Below are 24,207 nucleotides of genomic sequence, written 5' to 3' on the forward strand. Positions count from 1 at the left end.
TGACAACCTCAATCTTCTCTCCATTTATCATGATGCTGCTCATTGGTCCAGTTGTGAGGATTTTTGTTTTCTTTATGTTGAGATGTAATCCCTACTGCAGACTGTATTCTTCAACCTTCATCAGTAGGTGCCTTAAGTCATCCTCGCTTAGTTGTGCTTAGTTGGCTCAATATCAACAAATTTAGATTGTAGCAACTTATGTTCCTTATATCATCATCCTACACCCTTAATAGCAATTCCCAGACATCTTCCCCAGGTTTCTGTTTGTATATATTTGAAATATCAAGCAGTTCTTTTAGAGTGTACTGTATCTCCTCTCAGGTCACACTTTGTACTTCACCTCTTTGGGATAATTGGTACTTAGGTGGAGTTATAGGTCTAGAAGCAAATATAGGTGGTGGGGTGAGTACTGGGAACATTCAGCAATGTCTTGTAAGACATCTATTTTAGGCAAAGCTCCAAGCAATGGCCTAGGTGTTGCCCCAGGTGATATCTCAAACAAAAACTCATGAGACATTACTGGAGTTGGAAGGGATAATGATTTTACTGAAGAGGATGGTTTAGCATACAAAGATGGAGTAATCTCTTCACATGGAAGAGCATTCCGTGAAATTGAGGAGCTCAATGTCCCTAGCTTCCTGTTCATCTGCCTATATGTCATATCCCAAGTTTCACGATCCCATTTCTTCCCAATTTATGCCCTCATTTTAACTTCAGACACCATTAAGTTTGGGAATTCAATTGACATTATAATTCAGCCACACTTAATATAAGATTCTAGGTTTGATTTTCTTCAATATCAGCTATGTTCCAAGAAATGAGGTTTTCTTCCAGGACAAAAGTGGCAACTTTCAGGTTTTGTATGCACTGATTCAGCTCTGACTCCAAAGCTTTAAACTCATCCCTTTCTTTTAACACTTTATCTAGCAAAACGAGACAGGCAGGGAATTAGGCTAGCCAGGCCAACAAGGCAAGTATTGTTGGAATACTTTTTGTGGTAGACCACCACATTGCTGCCGGCCACAGAGAGAACTGCTTGCGATTAACAAACCAGGCCCTTAGGAAAAACAAGAAATTACATTTCAAAAGACCCTAAAAACCTGACCATTGTAAAATGCTGATAAACCTCAGGGTTGTCCTTCAAGTACTTCAACAGGTACAGAGCATAGGCAGTAAAATTTAACTTGATGGACAAAGTGACCTTCCACCAGATGCAGTCAACAACATAAATCCCTTGCCAGGACTCAAGGTAGGGTCCAGACACATCACACAGGCAAAACATCCCAGAACAAGTTACGGGAACATTCCAGCAGCCTTTGCAATGGTTCCTTCTTTGTTCTGACAGCCATTACAGTGAAATCCATCTTGGCTATCACCTGTGAGTGCACTTGATTTTCATAACCCCACCTTTTTCCTGGAACACACACCCCCCCTTCCTAATTCCTGCCTAAAACCCTCCATAAACCCTAGGAAATCCTTTGTTTGGTAAGAGACTGGAAGCTGGCAGAGATGAAAACCCCTATCCACCTCTCCCTTGTGAGCCCCTCCCTTTTCCTTTCTCTTTAATAAACTTTGGTTAGTGTGGACATTTTGTTTCTGCTCTTCAATTGTTTTTCAGTAGAAGGCAAGGACACCTGCTCAGGGTCACAGGGACCCTGGTAACAAACATAGGACCAACCAACCAGCTTCCAATACTTTTCATTCTGACAAAATTGTAGAAACATATCAACTATGAAGTTACCCTGAGCCTTATGTTTCACAAATATTTGATCTAGTGCTGGTGATATTTTGCATATTTCTATTGTTAGCACTGTCCTCTTCACTACTGAAGGCAGAGTCATCAGCACATTTAAGCTTAGCCAGACTTCAGAACCAATTCAGAAACTCATCCTTAATATTTTGTTCCTTTAGAACAATGCTCCATGCCAATTATCTTAGGCTGAGTTCTCTAGAAGAGCAAAACCTGTGAAACCAAAAAAGCCAAACTCATTGCCGTCAAGTCAATTCCAGCTCATAGTGACCCACATTGGGTTTCCAAGGATGAAAATCTTTATGTAAGTAAATTGCCTCATCTTCCTTCCATGGAGCAGCTGACAGGTTTGAACCACTGACTTTTTCTTTTAGCATCCAAGTGCCTTACCCACTGTGCCACCAGAACTCCTTAAAACCAGTAAAGCTAGTTTTATGTGCAGAGAGATTACTTCAAGAAAATGGCTTATGCATTTGTGGATAGTGGCAAGGCCCAAATCCATGGGTTAGGCACAAGCTGGATGCTTCTTCTGACTCACATGGTTGCAAAGGCTGATTAACCCTAAAATCTGCTGGTTAGGCAGTAGACTGATGGTTCATGGGGTTGTAGGACCTGGCTTATCCAAAATCTGCAGGTCAAGTATCAGATTGTCGGCTCTTATCCCAAGAACTGTAGGTCAGAGGATGACATGACAGATGCAGGACTTAGAGAGAGTGTGAGCTTTGACAAACACCCATATTTATTGGACACAATTCACAACCCCAAGGACACTCCCCTTCCAACTGATTGGCTGCTCACCTCAGATCACAAAATGGAGGATGACTGCATAACATCTGACAAACTACTGAAAATCATGGCCTAGCCAAGTTGACACATAACATTAACCATCATAGCAGTATATGAGTGTTCTAATTGCTTCACATCCTTGCCCACATTTGGTATGGTCATTTTTTGTTGTTGTTGTTGTTATATAACTCATTAAAGATATAGAGAGATAGATACAGATAGACATAGATTAGATATTCTCAGTTATGCATCAGAACATGAGAGATTCAAAATAAGAGAAGATTGATAAGGGCAACACATTATTACCCCCATAATGATAAACTTGCATCCAATTACCTTGAACTACATTGAAGAACATTTTGTTTGTGCATGCCAAAATGTGTAGAATATTAAGTAACTTTCAGTTTTTTTTAAAGTAATAGTTTTGCTTCTGATAAATTTTCATCCCAATAGGAACAACTGTAACCTTCAGAAACAATACAAAAACAACTACATGAAGGTAATGAAGAATGATCAAAATTAAACAGAGACAATTTGGATTTAGACTTCTAAGAAGAGATTAGCACTACATGAGTTTTCTGTTTGTTATGCCATTTTAGTTGAGGATAGATCCTAGTTTTTGTAGTTTAGAGTGGCCATATTTGGATAGAAACTTGCATTGTATATGTTTTTCTTCTAATGGCCTGCTTCTATGATATATTCAAAAGTATTTGCCTTTGGCTACTGGAATAACTTCTCCAATAAGCAGAACTCCAGACCTACATTTCTACTGCCCATAGACAAAAGTTCCTTATATGGATAAATGAGAATTTCTGAGCTCCTTTGCCTCAAGGCAGGACCAAATCTTAAATATAAGTTATGCTCTAGAATGCACCACAATATCAGGCTGATACTGGACCTTTTCCTGGATCAACACCCTTTCTTGCTTCACTTACCTTCTGTGGTAGTTAAGGTTCTTGTCAACTTGGCTGAGCCTGGTTAAGTGGCTGGGCAGCTGAATGTAATTATTCCCCATGGTGAGACTGACAATCAATTCCATGGCGGAATCTAGTGGAGCAGGTGAGTAGCTGCTTTAGGGATGTGATCTGCTTCTAGTATCTGCAGCTTTGAGGAAGGTCTCTAGCTTTTTGGTACACGTGAACACTTAATGTAGCTGAATCTTCACTCAGCAGCCTGCCATGCTCATGGGACTTTTAATGGGCTTGAATCAATGGCCAGCTGTGTGGTTTGGTAATATCAGGACTGTGCCTTTTCATTTGTTGACCTTGGATTTGTCACCTTCAGCAGCTAGCAACTACCTGAGTGAAGAAATACCTCTAACTTCAATGGGCCAAGAGCAAGAGGTAGAGCTGAAGTCCAAGGCTGAGGGTCTTTCATCCAGCCACTGGAGCCTGGCACCTGGACCTTGTACTCCTAACCTCCAAAAGTGTAAGAAAATACACTCTTGTTTGTTAAAGCCATCCTATTTGTGGTATTGGTGTTAGAGCAGCACTAGGTAAACAAAACACCTCTTTCCTTCTGTTTCTCCCTATTCTCCTATAGATTTCTCCTAGGAGAATTTTCTTAACAAATCATTTGCTCTCTAATCTTTAATTCAGCACAGGATTCTGATTGTAAGTGTTACATGAAAGTCATAACACATTCACAATGAGGAATTTAGAAGGTAGAAGAAAAAAGAGAAATCATGGATAACAGTGGGGACATGAGTATAAAGCAATATGGGCCCTTTATTGGGAAAAGTAAAACTATATGGAAAGCTGTTTGGATCTTCTAGACAAACAAGTGATTGAGGAGTACCATGATCAGTAAGGAGAAGAGTATGAAATTAAGCCAAAGCCAAGATAACACACACACACACACACACACACACACACACACTAGTTGAGATGGTCTTGTAAGCAAATCCATTTCCTTCTAGTTAACAATGCATTTTAACTATGTTTTCAGTGAACTTTCAAAAGTACATGGCTACTAGCCACTCCTCGGAAAGAAGGTTGACAATCCTACTTCCATAGTGATACTGCCTCAGAAACCCAAGGAGGGGTCGCTATGAGTTGGGGCTGACTCAATGGCACACAACAACAGCAACAACTATGATAGTAGATAAATCTGCTAAAAATGTTTGCATATATATAGAAAACAAGGAAAAAATAAATAACACTTCCCTCTCAAAAATATCCCTGAAGAGAGTTCCCGTAAGATGGCGGAATAGGCAGACAGACTTCACAGACCCTCTTCAACAAAGAAAAGGGATACCAATGAAAACAGATACAGAAGATAATCCTGGAGCCCTGAGCCTTGAAGAGAAGGATATAGAAGTGGACTAAACTCCAACTAGTAGAAGAATTTGCATGAAAACACCAAAAAAAGAGACATATGGAGCTGCAGTCTGGAAGTGATCCTGACAACACAGAGAGCCTGGATATTGCCAAGTGGTGTTAGGACCTAAAAAGTAACCTAAAAATCAGCACTGCTAGCCAGGGATTGCACAGAAGACTACACTGGTGGCTGGTGAACAAATTGGAAGCAGTGAAGAGGAAGGCGGGTGAGCTGTGGACTTTTGTCTGTCCAGAGTGAGCAGCCATTTTAAATGTTTACAAGCAGTTTGACCATTTTGGATATTTAAAGTGTTTTCCCAGATTCCAGGGATTTAAGAACAGGCTCCACTTGCTGGGAACCAGAAGGACATTCCAGATGACAAGGACTGGAGACTTGCAATATTCCTCCATTACTCTTATACCTCACACCCTCTTGGTGAATGGATGTGTGGCCATCCCTCTCCCTCCCACCTTCTGGGCCAGCAGGAATTCCATCCCAGTCTGTGTGCTCAGATGGAGCCTGGGAACCCTGCCCTACCCTGCCCAGACTTTTTTTTCCTTTTTTTTTAGTTTGTTTGTTTTAAAATTGTTATTATTGTTATTATTATTATTTTCCTTTTTATTATTCTTCTTTATTCTTGTTTTCCTCTCTTTCCAGTTCCTGGTTCCCATTTTATTCTTTATCAAAATGGTTAACCCAATTCCTTGTTTTTCTTTTTGCATTTTCACATTTTTTTCTTCATTATTCTCCTACTATACCTTTTTTCTCTTATTTGTCCTCTCCCCAGATATTGTGCATTTATTTCTTTTTTCTTTATTCTTTTTTTTTGGGGGGGGGTAATTGTTTCTGTGTGTTTGCACAGTGTGTTATTTGTCCACTTGCTTTTACTTTTTTGATGGTTATTTGATTGCTGTTTTTGTCTAACTGAGTGGGAGATAGCAACAGTGCCCATATGACATAACTATAACTAACCTGCTCCAGCTTCACTTACTGAGTGAAAGACACCACTTACTTCTCCCCCAACTCACCAATGACAAACAAGCACCAAGAAGAACCTGATTCATCCTTAACTGCTCTTCACAAACAGTTAACAGAGATCTAACTACAACAATGTCACAATGTCTCAATAGACCATAACAGTCTGCACAAAGAAGCAAGATAAAGTGGTAGAAACAAGGGGACAGAATACAGACCCATAACACATCCCTGAGAAAAAAAGCAGTATTGGATCTCCCTGATAAGGAATTCAAAAGAATTATATTGAGGTATCTTAAAAGGATTGAGAGACAGATCAAGGAAAACACTGATAAATTAAGGAAAACACAGACAAAACTCTAGAACAATTTTGGAAAAAATAAAAGAACAAATGACAAAATAAATAAAAAATTAGAAATGATACAAAATCTACAGATAAAAATCCAGATTAATACTAAATTTTCAGAAATAAATAGATAGCACATTGAAAGGAAAAAGGAGTAGCATTGAATCCATGAAAGATAGAATTAATGAGATTGAGGGTAAATACCTGAATACTTCTTTGGAAATGGATCAACCAGAAAAAAAGATCAAAACAAAATGAAGAAGCCAAAGGTTCATGTGGGATACCATCAAAAGGAATAAACTGCATGCCATTGGAATTCTCCAGGAAGAGAAAAAGAAAACCACTGAGAAAATTGTCCAAGATTTGTTGGAAGAGAACTTCCCTGATATGATGAAAGATGAGAAAATATCCATTCAGGAAGTCCAACAAACCCCAAACAGGATAGACCAAAAGAAAATCACCAAGACATATCATCATGAAATTCATAAAAACTTAAGACAAAGAAAGAATCCTGAAACAGCATGGGAAAAATGAAAAGTTACTTACAAAGGACAACTTTTGTATAAGAATGAGCTCTGATTTCTCAGCAGAAACCATGCAAGCAAGAAGACAATGGGATAGCACATATAAAACTCTGCAAGAGAAAAATTTTCAACCAAGATTTATATGGCCAGCAAAATTGTCCCTCAAATATGATGGTGAAATTAGGAGATTTCCAGATAAGCAGAAATTAAGGGAATTTCTTAAAACCAGACCACGCTCACAAGAGATACTGAAGAGAGTCCTTGGAACAGAGAACCAATAATAGCAAATGACAACTGAAAATTAATACATAAGATGACATAAAACAGAAACCAACACAGCTATGGATGTATCCAAAGTAAAATAAGCTTAGAAGATTGTAAACAGGGAACCAGCGACATCAATTGCCAAATAAGGACAACTACAAACCAAAAATAGGGGAAAAATAGTGTAGTTACAGAACTTCTAAATGGTGAAGAAGTCAAGAGAGTTGCAAGATAGAATGGACTGTTCTAAACTTTGGAAGAAAATTATACAAGGTAACCTGAAAGAAAAATGATAAACCTTCATATCACAATTAAAAAAAAAAAGAGGACAAGCACAAATATTTAGCAAATTCTAAAATAATAGCAACAAAGGAGATGCTAACACAATTCATAAACATAATGAGCTCAGCACAGAAAATTATATGGAACAAAGAAACCAGAACACCATGAAAAAACACATAACAAAATGATAGCAACCAATTCATACTTGTTGATAATTACACTGAATGTTAAATGATTAAATACACCACTCAAGAGATGAAGAATTGCAGACTGGATAAGAAAACATAACCCATCAATGTGCTATCTAGAAGAGACACACCCTAGAAACAAAGATGAAAATAAGCAAAAAATCAAAGATTGGGAAATGTATCAAGCAAATGGCAACCAAAAAAGAACAGGAGTGGCAATACGAATTTCTGATCAAATTGACTTTGAGACAAAAACCACCATAAGAGATAAGGAAGGACATTATATAATAGTTAAAAGATCAATGGAACAAAAAGATATAGCTATGATATATATCTATGGACCCAATGAAAGAACCCCAAAATACATAAATCTGACTTTAAAAGATTTGAAAAGGCAAATAGATGACTCCACAGTCCTGGTTACAGAACTTTCAATCAAAGATAGAACAACTGGAAAGAAACTCAACAAAGACACAGAAGAGCTAAACAATACAATCCACCAATTTGACCCTATGGGAAACTACAGAACACTTCACCCAACAACAGCACAATATACATTCTTTGCAGTGCACAGGAAACATTCTCAAAGATAGACCATAAAACATAAAGTTTTATTAAGATTTATTAAGGCCATAAAGCAAGCCTTAATAAATTTAAAAACATTGAAATGCTGCAAAACATCTTCTCATTTATAATGCTATCAAATTAGAAATCAACAATAAAAAGATCAACAGAAAAAGAGCAAACATATGGAAATTGAACAACACCATCCTTAAGAAAGACTGGGTAACAGAAGAAATAAAAAATGAAATTCAAAAATTCCTTGAACCAAACGAGAATGAGATCACAAGGTACAAAAATCTTTGGGGCACAGCAAAAGCAATAATCAGAGGCCAATTTATAGCAATAAATGCACACATCAAAAAAGAAGAAAGAGCCAAAATCAACACTTGAAGCCAACATCTCCAACAATTAGAAAAAGAACAGCAAGAAAAGCCTACAGTCACCAGTAGAAAGGAAATAATAAAGACTCGAGCAGAAATCTATGAAACACAAAATAGAAAGACTATAGAAGTAAACAGCAAGACTAGAAGTTGGTTCTTTGAAAAGATTAATAAAATTCACAAACCACTGGAAATTTAACAAATGAAAAGAGGGAGAGAATACAAATAAAAAGAATAAGAAACAAAGTGGGTACATCACAACAGAACCAACTGAAAAAAAAAGGATAATATCAGAATACTATGAAGAACTGTACTCCAATAAATTTGAAAATCTGGAAGAAATGGACAGATTTCTAGAAACATGTCACTTACCCAAACTAACACAGAAAAGTTGAACAGATCCATGACAAAAGAAGAAATTGAACAGTTCATAAAAAAATTACCAACAAGAAAAAGTCCTGGCCCAGACAGTTTCACTGAAGAATTTGACCAAACATTCAGAGAAGAACTGACACCATTCCTACTCAAACTATTCCAAACCATACAAAAGGATGGAATCCTCCCTAATTCATTTTATGAAGCAAGCACAACCTTGATACCAAAACCAGGCAAAGATATCACTCAAATGGAAAACTACAGACCAATATCCCTCATGAATATAGATGCCAAAATCTTCAACAAAATCCTACCCAATAGACTTGTTCAACATATAAAGAAAATCATTCATTATGACCAAGTGGGGTTCACATCAGGTATGCAAGTATGTTTCAATATTAGAAAAATAATCAACATCATCCACCTCATAAATAAAACAAAGGAAAATAACTACACGATCATATAAATGGATGCAGAAAAGGCATTTGAAAATATCCACCACCCATTCCTGATCAAAACTCTTAGCAAAATAAGAATAGAGGGAACATTCTTCAGCATAATAAAGGGCATTTATGCAAAACCAACAGCCAACTTTATTCTCAATGGAGAGAAACTGAAACCATTCCCCTTGTGAACAAGAACCAGACAAGGATGCCCGCTATCACCACTTCTATTCAACATTGTATTGGAAGTCATAGCCAGGGCTATCAGGCAAGAAAGGGAAATCAAAGCCATCCAAATTGGTAAGGAAGAACTCAAATAATCCCTATTTGCTGATGATATGATCCTGTACCTAGAAATCCCAAAAGACTCACTCAAAAATTTACTGAAACTAATTGAGAGATTTAGCATCATGGCAGGATACAAGATCAACATCCAAAAATCAGTTAGATTCCTCTACATCAGCAAAGAGATTGCTGAAAAAGAAATAAGGAAATCAATACCATTGACAATAGCGATCAAAAAAATAAAATATTGTTGTTGTTATGTGCCATCGAATGGGACCTGACTCATAGCGACCCCTCCTTGGGTTTCCGAGGAAGTATCACTAAAGAAGTCGGATTGCCCAATCTTCCTTCTGAGGAGTGGCTAGTGGGTTTGAACTGCCAGGCTTCTGGTTAGCAATCAAGTGCCTTACTTGGGAATAAATCTTATCAGGGACACAAAAGATCTGTACAAAGAAAACTTTAAAAGACTACTTCAAAAAACTATAAGAAATCCACATAAATGGAAGAACATACCATGCTCGTGGACAGGAAGATTGAACATTGTGAAAATGTCAATTCTACCCAAAGCAATTTGTACATTCGATGTGATCCAACTCCAGATACCATCAACATTCTTTAAGGATATGGAAAAAGCAATCACTAACTTTATATGGAAAGGAAAGAGACCTTGGATAAGTAAAGGACTACTGAAGAAGAAAAACAAAGTAGGAGATCTCACACTGCTGGATCTTAAAACCTACTATACAAGCCACAGTAGTCAAAACTACCTGGTATTGATATAACGACAGGCACATAGACCAATGTTGAGAACCCAGAAATAGATCCACCAACCTAGAGTCAGCTAAGGGCCGAAATCCATTAAGTGGGGAAGAGCAAATTTGTTTAATAAATGGTGCTGGCAAAACTGTATATACATTTGTAGAAAAATGAAACAAGATCTGTACCTAACACCATACACAAAAACTAAGTCCAGATGGATAAAAAACTTAAATGTGAAACCTAAAACTCTAAAGTTCCTCAATGAAAACCTAGGGGTAAATTTAGGGGCCCTAATATATGGCATAAATAGACTATCAAGCATAACGCAAAATGCACAAAGAACAGAAGAGAAACTAGATGAATGGGGCCTTCTAAAAATTAAATATTTATGTGCTTCCAAAGACTTCTCCGAAAGAGTCCAAAGAGAACCTACAGATTGGGAAAAAATATTCAACAATGACATATCTGGCAAGGGACTTATCTCTAGAATTTATAGAAAACTACAACACCTCAACAACGAATAGACAAATAATTCAATTAAAAAATGGGCAGAAGACATGAAAAGACACTTCATCAAAGAGGATATTCAGGAGGCCAACAAACATATGAAGAAATGCTCAAGATCATTAGCCATTAGAGAGAGGCAAATCAAAACAACAATTACATACACTCTTGACCCAATACTAGTAGCAAAGTTCAAAAAGACAGAAAATAAGAAATTCTGGTGAGGATGTGGAGAGATTAGGACTCCCATACACTACTGGCGGGAATGTAAAATGGTACAACCACTGTGGAAAGCAGTATGGCTATTCCTTAAAAAGTTGCAATTAGAAATATCATTTGTCCCAGCCATTCCATTACTAGGTATATATCCTAAAGAAGTGAGAGGCAGAACAAGAACAGATATATGCACACCCATGTTCATCTCAGCACTATTTACAACAGCCAAAAGATGGAAACAATGTAGGTGTCCATCAACAGAAGAATGAATAACCAAACTATGATACACGCACACAATGGAATACTATGCAACCCTAAAATATAACGTAGAATCTGCAAAACACTGTGTAATGTGGATGAACTTGGAGGATATTATGTTGAGTGAAATAAATCAGTCAGAGAAAGACAAATACTGTATTAGTCTGTTATTGTAAAAAGTCAAGAAAGGTTTCTATATGGAAGGAGATTTTCTTTGTTGCTTACCAGGATGGGAGGGGAGGGGAGGGAACACTGATAGATAAGTAGAGACAAGTATTGATTTGGGTGAAGGGAAGGGCAATGTACCAAATGTGAGTGATCAATATGGTGGCATTGATGAAGAGGAAGACATAGAGAGGTGCATGGGAGGTACAGACAACAAAGATGAACATTTTTGCACATACAGTACTGTATTGTCAGTAAAGGTAAACATGGATATATGGGTGGACAGGCTGAACTAGTAGGCATGTCTATGCAGGGAGGAGTGTGCCTGAGACAATATGTAGGGTTGGCAGACAATGTTTCTATAAGTGTATTGATATGTTCTGTAAGAATTTCCAGGTATATAGTAGAGCTGACAAGGGACAAGGTTGTAGTCACTTCTTGGCCACAGCCAGCTACCCAGAGGGAGTGAGTAGTTGAACCTATGGGCTCGGGACCATAGTTACAGGGGACTTCAAGCTCAATTGGCATAACATACTACACAAAGCATTGTTCCATATCCTAATTTGGTGAGTAGCGACTGGGATCTTTAAGCTTGTAAGTGGCCATCTAGATGCAATGATGGGCCTCTCCTCATTCAGAGCAAATAAGAATGAAGAAAACCAAAAATTCATGGAAACAATTCATCCAAGTGACTGGTACACATGCGATCCTCAGCATATACGACTATGAGGCCAGAAGAACTAGATGGTGCCCTGCTATCATTGTAATCCACTTACAGGGGGATATATGTAGGAGACCCTGGATAGAGTGGGAGAACAATGTGAAACAAACTCATTAAAAAAAAATAAAAAAAGGGAGGGGACACCAGATTTGTTGGTCTGATAGAGCCTGATGGAACCACTGAGACTATGTCCCCTAGCTGTCCTTCAGATCTGGAATTGAATGCATTCCTTTGGCTTCCAGCCAAACAAAAGACAGGCATAAGAGATGAACCTTTACATTAGGTAGATACACTCCTTGGAGAGAACAATCATGGAAGACTACAAGGGCTGTTTATGCACAGGGAGACAGCTCAGGGGGCAGGCGTGCATGGAGGGAAGGACACAGGGAAGAGGTAACTGTGAAGAGGAAGTGGGATGGCAGCTGTTGCATTGATGGAAGTTGTATTCAATGTCATGAGACAGTGTGTGTGAGCTGCTGTATGGAAAGTGAATTTGCTCTATAAACTTTCACCCAAATCACACACACACACACAAAAAGTAAAAAAAAAAAATACCCTTGAAGAAAAGAAATATGTTATAAACTATATATGTGCTCGTATAAAACCTGTGAAAAATGTCATTTATTGCTGGTCAGCTTAAACCCAATGCATTCATAACATACTATATTTATTACACTCCAATCACAGTTGCTGTGACTCACAATTGTGTATTGCTAATGGCAACACCTTAATGAAGTAGAAAGAAACATTGCTGTCTCCTTTGGTACTTAGATCTCTTGATAATTTTGTCAAATTGCATACTTTGTCTACTACATTACAGAATGTATGGAAAGTTAGGTCATGGAGTGTGTGTGTGTGTGTGTGTGTACACATTTGTTGTTTATTTAAAAGGGAATGATGAAATTGGCAAAAGTTTTATAAAATATCATGTATATAAATAGTAGTGGGACACCAGAGGGGCAGCATTCACAAGGAGGAAAAGCTGGACAGACAGGAGTACATAAGTAAGAAGGGTCCAGGGATGGAAGGCTCACTGGGAAGGAAGAGGAGGAGAGTGGGCTAGGGTTGGGGATGGTAATTGGGGAGTGAAACCAAATGTACATGAACTGTTGAATATAAAATAAATTCTGCTCTGTAAATTTGCACCCGAAGCATAATTAAAAAAAAAGAAAGTGGTAATTTTACTACTAGGACACTACATTATGGAAATATTTCAAAGTGTGCACAGATTTAAATAAATGATGCTTGTAATCAATTAATAAGAGTGACTTTTAGGAAGAGCCCATCTCTCTAAAAATAATGTAATATTAAGGAAAATATATTGGAAATCATTTCAAATGAAATAATTCAATTAAAGTGCTTAATTTACAACTTACTCGGAAGGAAGGTTGGGCAATCCTACTTCCGTAGTGATACTGCCTCAGAAACCCAAGGAGGGGTCGCTATGAGTCGGGGCCGACTCGATGGCAAACAACAACAACAACAAAGTCATTTAGTAAACATTCAGTATATATTAACTCTTACCCTTACTACCACAATTATAAAAAGTACATATTTATAAGAATTTATCAAAATATGAAAAATATAAGAGTAGAACTGCCCATAGGGTTTTCTTTCTTGAATCTTTATGGAAACAGATCATCAAGTCTTTCTTCTGCAGAGTTGCTGGGTGGGTGTGAACCTCCAATGTTCTGGTCAACAGCTAAGTATTTAACCATTGTGCCCATGGAAGCAGCAGTCAAGAAATCATAATGCATTGGGTAAATCTGCTTTGAAAGATACCTTTAAAGTGTTAAAAAGTAAGGAAGTCACTTTGAAGAGTAAGTTGCACTTGGTTCAAATGATGGTATTTTCAGTAGCCTCTTATGCATGCACATTCTGGACAATAAGGAAAAATGAAGAAGAATTTATGCTTTTGAAGCATGGTTTTGTTTAAGAATTGTAAAAATACCATGTACTGCCAGAAGAACAAACAAATCTGTCTTGGAAGATATATAGCCAGAATGATGCTTAGACGTGAACGTGGCAAGACTTAATCTCACGTACTTTGGACATGTTATCATGAGGGACCAGTCCCTGCAGAAGGACACCATACCTGGTAAAATAGAGGGTCGGCAAAAAAGAAGACCTTCAATGAGAAGAATTGACACAGTGGTTTCAACAGTACTGGACAGTGTTTGGTTCTATTGTAAGTAGGGTTTATGTGAGTCAGAACTGACTTAACAGCACCTAGGAACAACAACATGACCTTGGCAAATCCACTAAATGGCAATGCTTAGCTAACGGAGATTGCAGATCATCTGATTTTACTTAAATGGCTGGACATTTCCACTGAAGCTTTTGGACCCATTATATTGTTGTTGTTAGTTGTCATCAAGTCATCTCTGACTCATAGTTACCCTATGCACAGAAGAAAGAAACACTGCCCAGTCCTGTGCCAGACTCACGATCCTGCATACCTGAGCCCATCATTGCTGCCACCGTCAATCCATCTCATTGAGGGCCTTCTCCTTCTTTGTTGACCCTCCACTTTACTAAGCATTATACCCTGCCCCCCCCAGGGAATGGTTCCTCCTAACCCATTATATTACTGGACATAATTATAAACATTTTGATGCACATCTTGGAATGAATGTTTTAAAATAAATGAATAAAAGATGGATTAATAGCATGTTTTACTGATATTTGAAAAAATTTAATGTTTTATTTTATCAATAAAAATAAGTCACAAAATTTTGGTTTGGTATTTTCCACAGACTTTATTTTTAAATGTAAATAGTGTACTTTCATGACAATAAAAAATTGATTTGTTCCATTTTTAATCGTGGTCTTGGTACCTGAATATTAAATATATTTGTGACTCTTCCAAAAAATGAAAAACAAATAGTTTTTCTAAGATAATGCCAGATTTTAAAATATTTTGACCAAATGAAAATATAATTAAGTAATTATAGTTCACATGGATTACTAAAGTCTGCCAAATTCCTGCCATGGCTAACTCTTTCAAGTTTTAAGATAAGTATAGACATATCTACATTTGTTCAAGCAAGTTTTGGTTGGCCATAATTTGAGTTTTGTAAAAATTAGACCCATTTTTAAAATCAGAATAGTTCATGTAAAAATTCCGTATAGTCACAATCAGAAAAACCTGATTAAAAGTTTTATTTGAGAAGTCACACATATGGATGCACACTCAAGTCTGCTCACACATGCAGACACACACAAGCACACAATTCATTTATTATCCATCTGGTCCTCATTGACATGTACCTTACAAATCTTTATATTTTACATTTTATAGACTTAAAATGAATAGGGACATAAAACTGAAGGAATATTTGCAAAAGGGGCATGTGAAGGTTCCAAATAAAAATTTAACCTTCTTTACAATCTTGTAAGTATTACTCTTCATTTGTCAGGAAGCATCAGACATAGACTTGATATTTACAGAGAGCTGCCACTGTCTCTCTCAAATGTGCTTAGAAACGTTCGGTCAACAAGGAGTTGGACTATTACTTGTATCTTTCTTTATTCTTTTCTGTTTGATCAAGAGTTGACATTGCCTTTGGGCTCTGACCTTTCAATTCACCAAATAGGCAAGCATAAGGTCCAATGCAGGGACTTATTGAGAATAGTCCCCTTAGAGATAGTCATTATTGTTGCAAAACACTAAATCATTTGTCAGTACTGCTATGGATTTTCTCAATTGTCTTTTTAATCACACACATTTCTAGCAAACAATAGCTGATAATTTACATGCTGGAAAGCTATAAAAACAAGATACATTTGAAAATTCCTTCATTGCAAAGAAAATTAACAAAATCTACCCTGTCAAAATGCAGAAGTGTCATGAAATTGAAGAAATTCTTTGACAGGAAAGCAAAGAGTGAGCCACCTGACAGGCCTCAGAATTGTTACTGCAACACTACAGTGTGGAGATTTCTCTCCCACTTTTATTAACTGAAACTTTAATTATGAGATTATTATACAAAAATGCACAATTTATATCACCAAAATTAATAAAGTACAGTTTTCTTTCACAAACTAAATTTTTATATTTTAAAAACAAAATAATGAATCTGACATCAGTGTTTTAGAGTTTAAATTTTTTTTAGTTATAATCTTCCATTTCATATAGGTCTCATAAAAATTTAGTCAACATTAGACAGGAATGTCTAATTTTTGAAAATGTAGTTTCAAAGCAAACTGTCACAGAAATTATTCAAAGTGTGGAAACAGAGAAACGAGACTACTAGTTCAGCAAAATGTTAGGACTGACTTTTTATTGACTGGGATACATCTCTACTCTCTACAGGTTTACTTCTAGACTTTGGCCCAGTAATGATGTAATTAAATTGCTACTCAATGAAGCAGATAATTTAAATGGTTTATGAATCAGTTGGATATTAACCAGCTTTATATCTAACCAATAATCTTATCCTAGTATTTCTTATAAACATACCTCATTTCTAAAATGCTCTTTGAATATTCGGACCTTCTTGGGGATTGTCTCATTAATTAATGAGTTTTATAAGATCATTTTAAATGTGCATGATATTACCTTTTAGAAATTTATAACTTAAACATTCTATCTGTGTAGAACAGAGAGCATATTAGCCTGTCATGCTAAATTCTTTAGGACACTGTTATTGATTCTTAGAGAACGTTTGTGGACTTTGACAGATGCATTCACCTCTCAGGGCTCTTGTGTCCTAAAGTATAAAATGAGAAGACTGATTATATTATCTGTATCCCATCCTTCACTCTAAAATATTATTATAATGTGATTCTAAGTGCTCAATTTGAATGAGGTTGTCCATACTAAGCCTTGACAAAATATGTAAAAGCATAAATAATCCTTCAAATCATGCAAAGGAAAAGTCTATCAATTTGATAGTATGTCACTTTTCCACATTTGTAATCCTTGAAGATAGCAGATTACACTGAGAAAAATATAATACCGAAGTGGCTACATGTGGTCAAACAGCAGGCATCCAAAGTGAGTAAATAGTCACAGCTCTATAAACCATACATTATATTCCCCTTTATTTACTATTTTCAATTTATCTGAGATCCCTGAAAGTTTAAGAATATTTCTGCAATAAACTTATGTAATCATCTCACAAAACTCAAATTTTGTTTATTAAAATTTTCTCCTTATAATCAGGTTCTAGTGGAGGATAAACAAGTAGTGAATCATTTAAATTCTCCAGGTTTCCTGTTCTTTGAGATTTGGGTATGAACCTTCAACATCAAGGTTCATAGGCTGCTATGAATTTAAATTCACCAGTTTTCCTGTTCTTTGAGATTTGGGTATGCTATTCAACATCAAGGCTCATAGGCTGCTATGAATTTCTTTCATTCATGACGCCTAAGAAATTCCATTCTGTAATCTTAAAATAACTTTGAGACAAAATGATTTCTTAATGAAATATTTCTGAAAAATTGCAAAGTGGTTTTCTTTAAATGATTTAATTTAGAAATATTTTTTCATTCAAGTCTAATTTTTCCCTTCCTTTGTATAATGACTCTGGGAAACTCAAAATCAAAATTATTGGTGGCATAGGTTATTAAATATATATTCATGACAAAATAAATATGATGTCCCTAGTGCCTAAGCATGTGACTGCTAACCAGAAGGTTGGCGATTCAAACCCACCAGCCACTCCTCAGAAGAAAGATGGGGCAATCTACTTCCGTAGTGATACTGCCTCGGAAACCCAAGGAGGGGTCGCTATGAGTTGGGTCCGACTCGACGGCACATAACAACAACAACAACAATCTTTAGCCACACTTTACATACAGAGAAATCTGTGAAAGGAGCACTAGATGGATCTGCCTTGTTTTTTGGGTCTCCCAACTACATTTCTATCATTCTCTATTAGTGGAAATTACTTCAGATTTCCTTCTCTGACAGGTTTCTGCCTTACAGTTTCTGGCTTTTGCAGAATTTATTGTATTATGTGTTTTTCGACTTTAAAATAAGCAATGTGTAATTCTAATTTATGAACAGAAATTATTTTCTAAATTCTAGCAATAATTTTAACAGTACTGAAGTACAAAAATCATCTCTATATTTTCTGGGTCTTGCCTAAAAAACAGTAGAACTTTCTCTCTATGTAAAAGTAGATTCACTTTATAAACACAATTTTATACACTGCATTTTTTTCTTATTTTCTTGTGATCATTTCTCTATGACATGCCATGATTTCACTTGATATTTAAAAACATCACATGAGGAGGTTAGGAAGAATTCAGATTCCAGTCTCAGAAATGAGGAACTGAACCACATTGTTTGGTAATTGGTCAAGGTCATATCCTTTGCTATCCGCAGAGCCTGAGCTGAAACTCAGAACTCCAAACTTAATTTATTTCCACTAGGCAACCCAACCTTATTCTTCTCAGATGTTTTTAGCTCAAAATCGCATCATTAATCTCAGTACTTCTTTACTTAAAGGATTTTCTAGTAAAATTCCCCTTGAGTAGAACAATATTTTCCTTTCATGAAAGAGATTAAAGATAAAAAAAAATAATAATACAGTTTTTAAATCTAATATTCTGACATTTGGTTCAAACAAATTGCTTTGGGTATTTTAAAAGTTTACATTTTGAAGGGAATGGACCATGTGCAAACAGGAAGTTGAATATTAGTTTGTCCTTTATAACAGTCTTCTCAATCCATTTCTTTATGCTAAGTTATATCTCTGAAACTGTAAGATTAAATAAAGATGTTACAGCATTTGGCTACTTGTCAGACAATGGATCTCCTTTTATAGAGGTGATATTAAGAAATATATTTGAAAATTCTTTTTCCCAATAATGTTGAAATCCTTGAAAGAATCGTTAATGACTACACACATGCTGTCTTCTATGAAATTTCCTCTAGTCCTAGTCTATTACATATGAATGAAAAATATACCTGAATTATCATTAACTATTCATGAACATGAGAATAACAACAATCTAAACATGATTAGATTACAAAGAGTAACAGACAGTGAGTTTCTAAGGTCTAACATATCAACAATCAAGAAGATGTCACAAGGCTAGGTAACATTTTGTTCTGTTATACTCCTGTGAGTTGGAGCCACTTAGACAGCAACTAACAACAAAGTCCATTGAACATCTAAGCTAGTTGTCCTATAACCAAATGCCATAGAATACTTACTGATTTTATGCAATAGCCAAACAAAGAAATACCATGTTTGACAATAAAAGTTGACTCTAAAGCAAATCTGTTTTGATGATCTAGTAGATGACCAAAAGCAGCACACACTGATTTAATTACACTAACTATCCTAAAATCTTCTATACAGCAAATGTTTCTAACGTTCGCTAACATTTACTTATTAGAGTGAATTTTGGCATATAGGTTTAGGAGGAAACAAGAGTGAGCTAAATATAACTGAAATATAACTGTACCTAAACCATTAATATCTCTGATATGCTACTGTAAATATGTTGTTGTTAGGTGTTGTCTAGTTGTCTCTAACTCATAGCGACCCCATGTACAACAGTACAAAACACTGCCCCGGCTTGTGCCAGCCTCTCCATCCCTGCTATACCTGAGTGCATCATTGCAGCCATTGTGTCAATCCATCTCATTGTGAGCCATCCCCTTTTTCATTGACCCTCCACTTTACCAAGCATGATATCCTTCTTTAGGGAATGGTTCCTTCTGACAACATCACCAAAGTAGGTGAGAGGAAATATAGCATCTCCTTTTATCATCTTTCAAAACTCCACGTAAGCTAAAAATCCATTCAACAAAACCAAATAACACACCTCAGTTAACCATCCTGGATAGTTTCCAATTTCCTCTCTTAAGTTTAGAATTCTTTTTGTTACATTATTTATTATCTGCAGAAAAGAACAATGATGATTAACGTTTGTTTATATAACATCCTTAGGCACTCTTTCATCTCTTCACATGGATATTCTCATTTAATCTTCACATAATCCCCAAGATGTCACTACTATTTTGTTTCATACACAACAAACTGAAGTCCATAGATGTTAAGAATCTTCCCTAAGGCCACATAATTGGAAAAGTATTGAGTTGTGATGGATAAGGTTGTGTGTCAACTTGGCTAGATCATGATTCTCAGTACTTTAGCAGTTATGATGTAGTCATCCCCTGTAATAATATCTGATTCAATCACCTCCATGATGAAGTCTATAATGAACAGTCAATCAGTTGAAAGGGTGTTTCCTCAGTGGTATGGCCTGCTTCTATTTGAACATCCAGGTAAAGTTCTCTAGCTTTTTGCTCAATCTAGATCCTGCATCTGGCTTGTCATGATCTGACCTCAGGTTTCTGGATTTGAACCAGTGGCCTGCCAAATCACCTGAAAATCTTGCATTTATCACTCTGCAAAGGCGTAATCCTGCTGCACTGCCTGCCACTCTTAGGTTTGTCAGCCCTGCAGCTACATGAGTCAGGAGAAGCCTCCAGCTTGACATCTGATCCACAGACTTTAGACTTGCCAGCTGCTACAATTGTTTGAGCCATTTCTTTGAGATAACTCTCTCTCTCTGTCTCTCTCCAATACATGCATACATACACACATACATACATATATATTTCCACCCCACACACACTGGTTTTGCTTCTCTGAGGAGACCAGCCTGAGACATTTGGTACCAGGAGTGGGGTAATAGTGAGAAGTGCCGCTCCTATTTCCACTCTCTTTGATTCCTGGACCCATTATTTCTGGCTATTGGAGAAATAACACCATATATTGGATGCTGGTTTTGAGTATATATAGCTCTGGCAGAACACCACCCCAACTCTGTTGTTGTTAGGTGCCATACTCCAACTCATTGTGACTATGTGTACAACAGAATAAAACACTGCCTGGTCCTTCACCATCCTTACAGTCCTTGCTATGCTTGAGTCCATCTCTGCAGCCATTATGTCAATCCATCTTGTTGAGGGTTTTCCTCTTTTTTTTGCTGACCATTTACGTTATCAAACATGACATCCTTTCTTTCAAATGGGTTCCACTTTTCTCCTTGCAGTTGAAGAAAAATTCAGACCCTTATTTTCCGTACTGTAAGGAGGTTTTGGAAGAAACCCACTGCCATTCAGTCAATTCTAACTCATAGCAAACTTTTAGAACAGAGTAGAACTGCCCCATATGGTTTTCAAGGGTGAAAATCTTTATGGAAGCAAACTGTTACCTTTTTCTCCCACAGACTGGGTACTGGGTTCCAACTCTCCACCTATAAGCTAGCAGCCCAGTGCTTTAACTTGTACAGAACCAGGGCTACGTATCACCAATACTCATGCTAAATGAATCTCTAAAAACTTGTTTAGTGTTTTAATAAATATTATTTTAGAACCATTTTATATTTAAAGATAAGTTGCAGAGATAGTGCAGAATATTCTTGTATACCTACATCAGTTTCCACTATTTTTAAAAATTGTTAATATCATATGTAAATTTTATACATTTCTGACTGCAAATGAACCAATATTTGTTCATTATTGTTATTTATTAGTTGTTGTTGTTGTTATGTGCTGTCGAGTCAGCCCTGACTCATAACGACCCCTCCTTGGGTTTCTGAGGCAATATCACTACGGAAGTAGGATTGCCCAACCCATTTATTAGTAGTACTGAATAAAATTAGTACTATTAGTACTACTAATAAAGTGTTTATTAGTAGTACTGAAAAAAAAAAAATTAAAAGCTGACACTTTATTAAATTTTGTTAGTTTTTTTTTTTTTTCATTTGTCCTTTTGATGGAATAGTGCCTAAGGCATTTAACTGCTAACCAGAAGGCTTATGGTTCAAACCTCCCAGCCACTCCTCAGAAGGAAGATTGGTCAATCTACTTCCGTAGAAACACTGCCTTGGAAACCCAAGGAGGGGTCACTATGAGTTGGAATTCTGGCAGCAAGTTTGTTTTGTTTTTTTTTGTTTCCTGTTCCAGTATTCCATCCAGGACAGCACAATATATTTAGTCAAGAATGTTTAATTATCAATGTGCTAATAAATGCCTGTATGTGTGACTGCTTTTAGTTTTACACATATAAAAATTATGTTATGTAAAAAAATGTATATAGTGTAATTTTAATGTAAAAAATTATATATATATATATTTTTAAAAAAACTCTTGTAACCATAATGCACATTTAAGATAGTTTAAAAGGTAAAATCTGTCTTGTGCAACTAAAGCATCTTCCCAACAGAAAGATGCTTTAGTTGCAAAATAAAAAAAAAAAATGAGCCTTTAATTGTTAGTTGAATTGAGAAGTTCACATGAAAATGTGAACATAAGTGGTATAGTATATTAAATTAAAAAGACAGATACTAAGAAAAATTGGTAGACTTGCATTGTAAATGATTCATTTTTTGGAAAGTGAATGGCAAGTTAGGTCACAGAACATCCAAAGAGTAAAGATTTCTTGGTGTTAACAAAAGAGGAAAATGGTGGAAGAATTTGAAAATTATTTACAGTCTAATATTATAGGCATGTTGAACTCATTTGTATGCATTCTAGCAACTTAGAGCATTGGAGTAGTAGCATGTGTAGAAAAAAATTTTATCCATGAACAGTTGAGAGATCTCATTCCTTCAAGTATAAAGACACTTATTTTCAGTATATCTTCATTTAAACTATACAAATATACAGCATATAAATAGACAGTGTATAATGCTACCTCATGAATTTATCTTTAAAGGAAGATTCTTGGGGTTATATAACATCATGATAATAAGCTGCTACCTTAAGAAAATGGATCAGTACTCTTTAGGACTGCTCTATAAAATCTTTATAAATCATCTAAAGATAAAAATCATAGCTAAAACATATTGAGAAAAATATTTACAATTAGCTACATTACACATATCTATATTGTATAATTAAAACATTTGAAATATGTGGTAACTTGCATGTGGCTATAATGCTGGAAATATTTGCCACCAATATTTCAAATACCATCAGGATCATCTATGTTGGATATATTTCTATCCTAAGACAGAGTAGGAAGAAAGGTGTGGTTATCTGCTTCCAAACCTAAGTGAGTGAAAACTGTATGGATCACAACATTTTGTTCAATGCAATGCTGAAAAGTAAGTCCCCCAGATTGGAAGCACTGAAAACACAGAATGGTCACAACAGACTAGAGCAGGCCGACGATCATGACGGTGGTGCAGGACCAGGCAAACTTTTGTTTGGGAATCTAGCCACGAGTCAAAGCCAACTCAATGGCAACTAACAACAATAACAAACATTGTATAGCTAACAGTCTGTGTAGAAGTTCACAAAAACCTAAATACTCCCTCTGTGTTACCAATACGCTTACTAAAACAAACAAACAGACAAAAAAAACAACTCACTGCCACCAAGTGGATTCCGGGAGGTGGTTAAATCTTTAAGTAAGTAGATTGCTCCATCTTCCTTCTTCAGAGTGGCTAGTGTGTTTGAAGCACCAACCTTCTAGTTACCAGTCAAATACCTTAGGCACTACACAACCAGAACTCCTAATAGCCTACTAGGAGTCAAAAATCTCTTTTCAGTAGCCATGTAACTTTTAAGTAAATAATTTAACTTAACTACACTTAAGAATCCTTATCTAGGAAAACTTTGCTCATGGTGGAATATTCCTGCCTGCCCTTTGCAACTCTGGCTGTGTGTCCACTTTATAAGAAAAACATCTCTTCCTTCTTGGCATGAGCAAAGAGTTCTTCCTCTGTGCCCTAACATTATGCTCTTATCTATTTGTATCTGAGATGTGTCTCCCAAGTTAACTGATAAACTGTTCTTAAAAAGTAATCCAAGCACATTGAATAATATATAAATGTTTGTAGAATGAGAAATGGCTCAGTGGACACATTCCTGTTTATCGCAAAGGACTATTGCCAAGAAAAAAAAAAAAAAATCACCAAAGGCTATTATTTCAAACCATATGAGGAACTTTAAAGTGAAGAAAGAAAATACTTTGCATAGGATAAGTTTGTTCTGTTAACATTTCATTGCAATGAAATGTTGATGGCTCAGAATCTTACTGAATCATACAAGTTTATACCTTTTAACATTCTGAATTTTCATAGAAGTTGGCAAGATTTTTACCTATGCTTTAATCTAAGAAAATAA

Source organism: Orycteropus afer, unplaced genomic scaffold (genome assembly GCF_000298275.1).
Source record: "Orycteropus afer afer isolate SDZICR_OR568_19922 unplaced genomic scaffold, OryAfe1.0 scaffold00016, whole genome shotgun sequence".
Lineage (NCBI taxonomy): Eukaryota > Metazoa > Chordata > Mammalia > Tubulidentata > Orycteropodidae > Orycteropus > Orycteropus afer.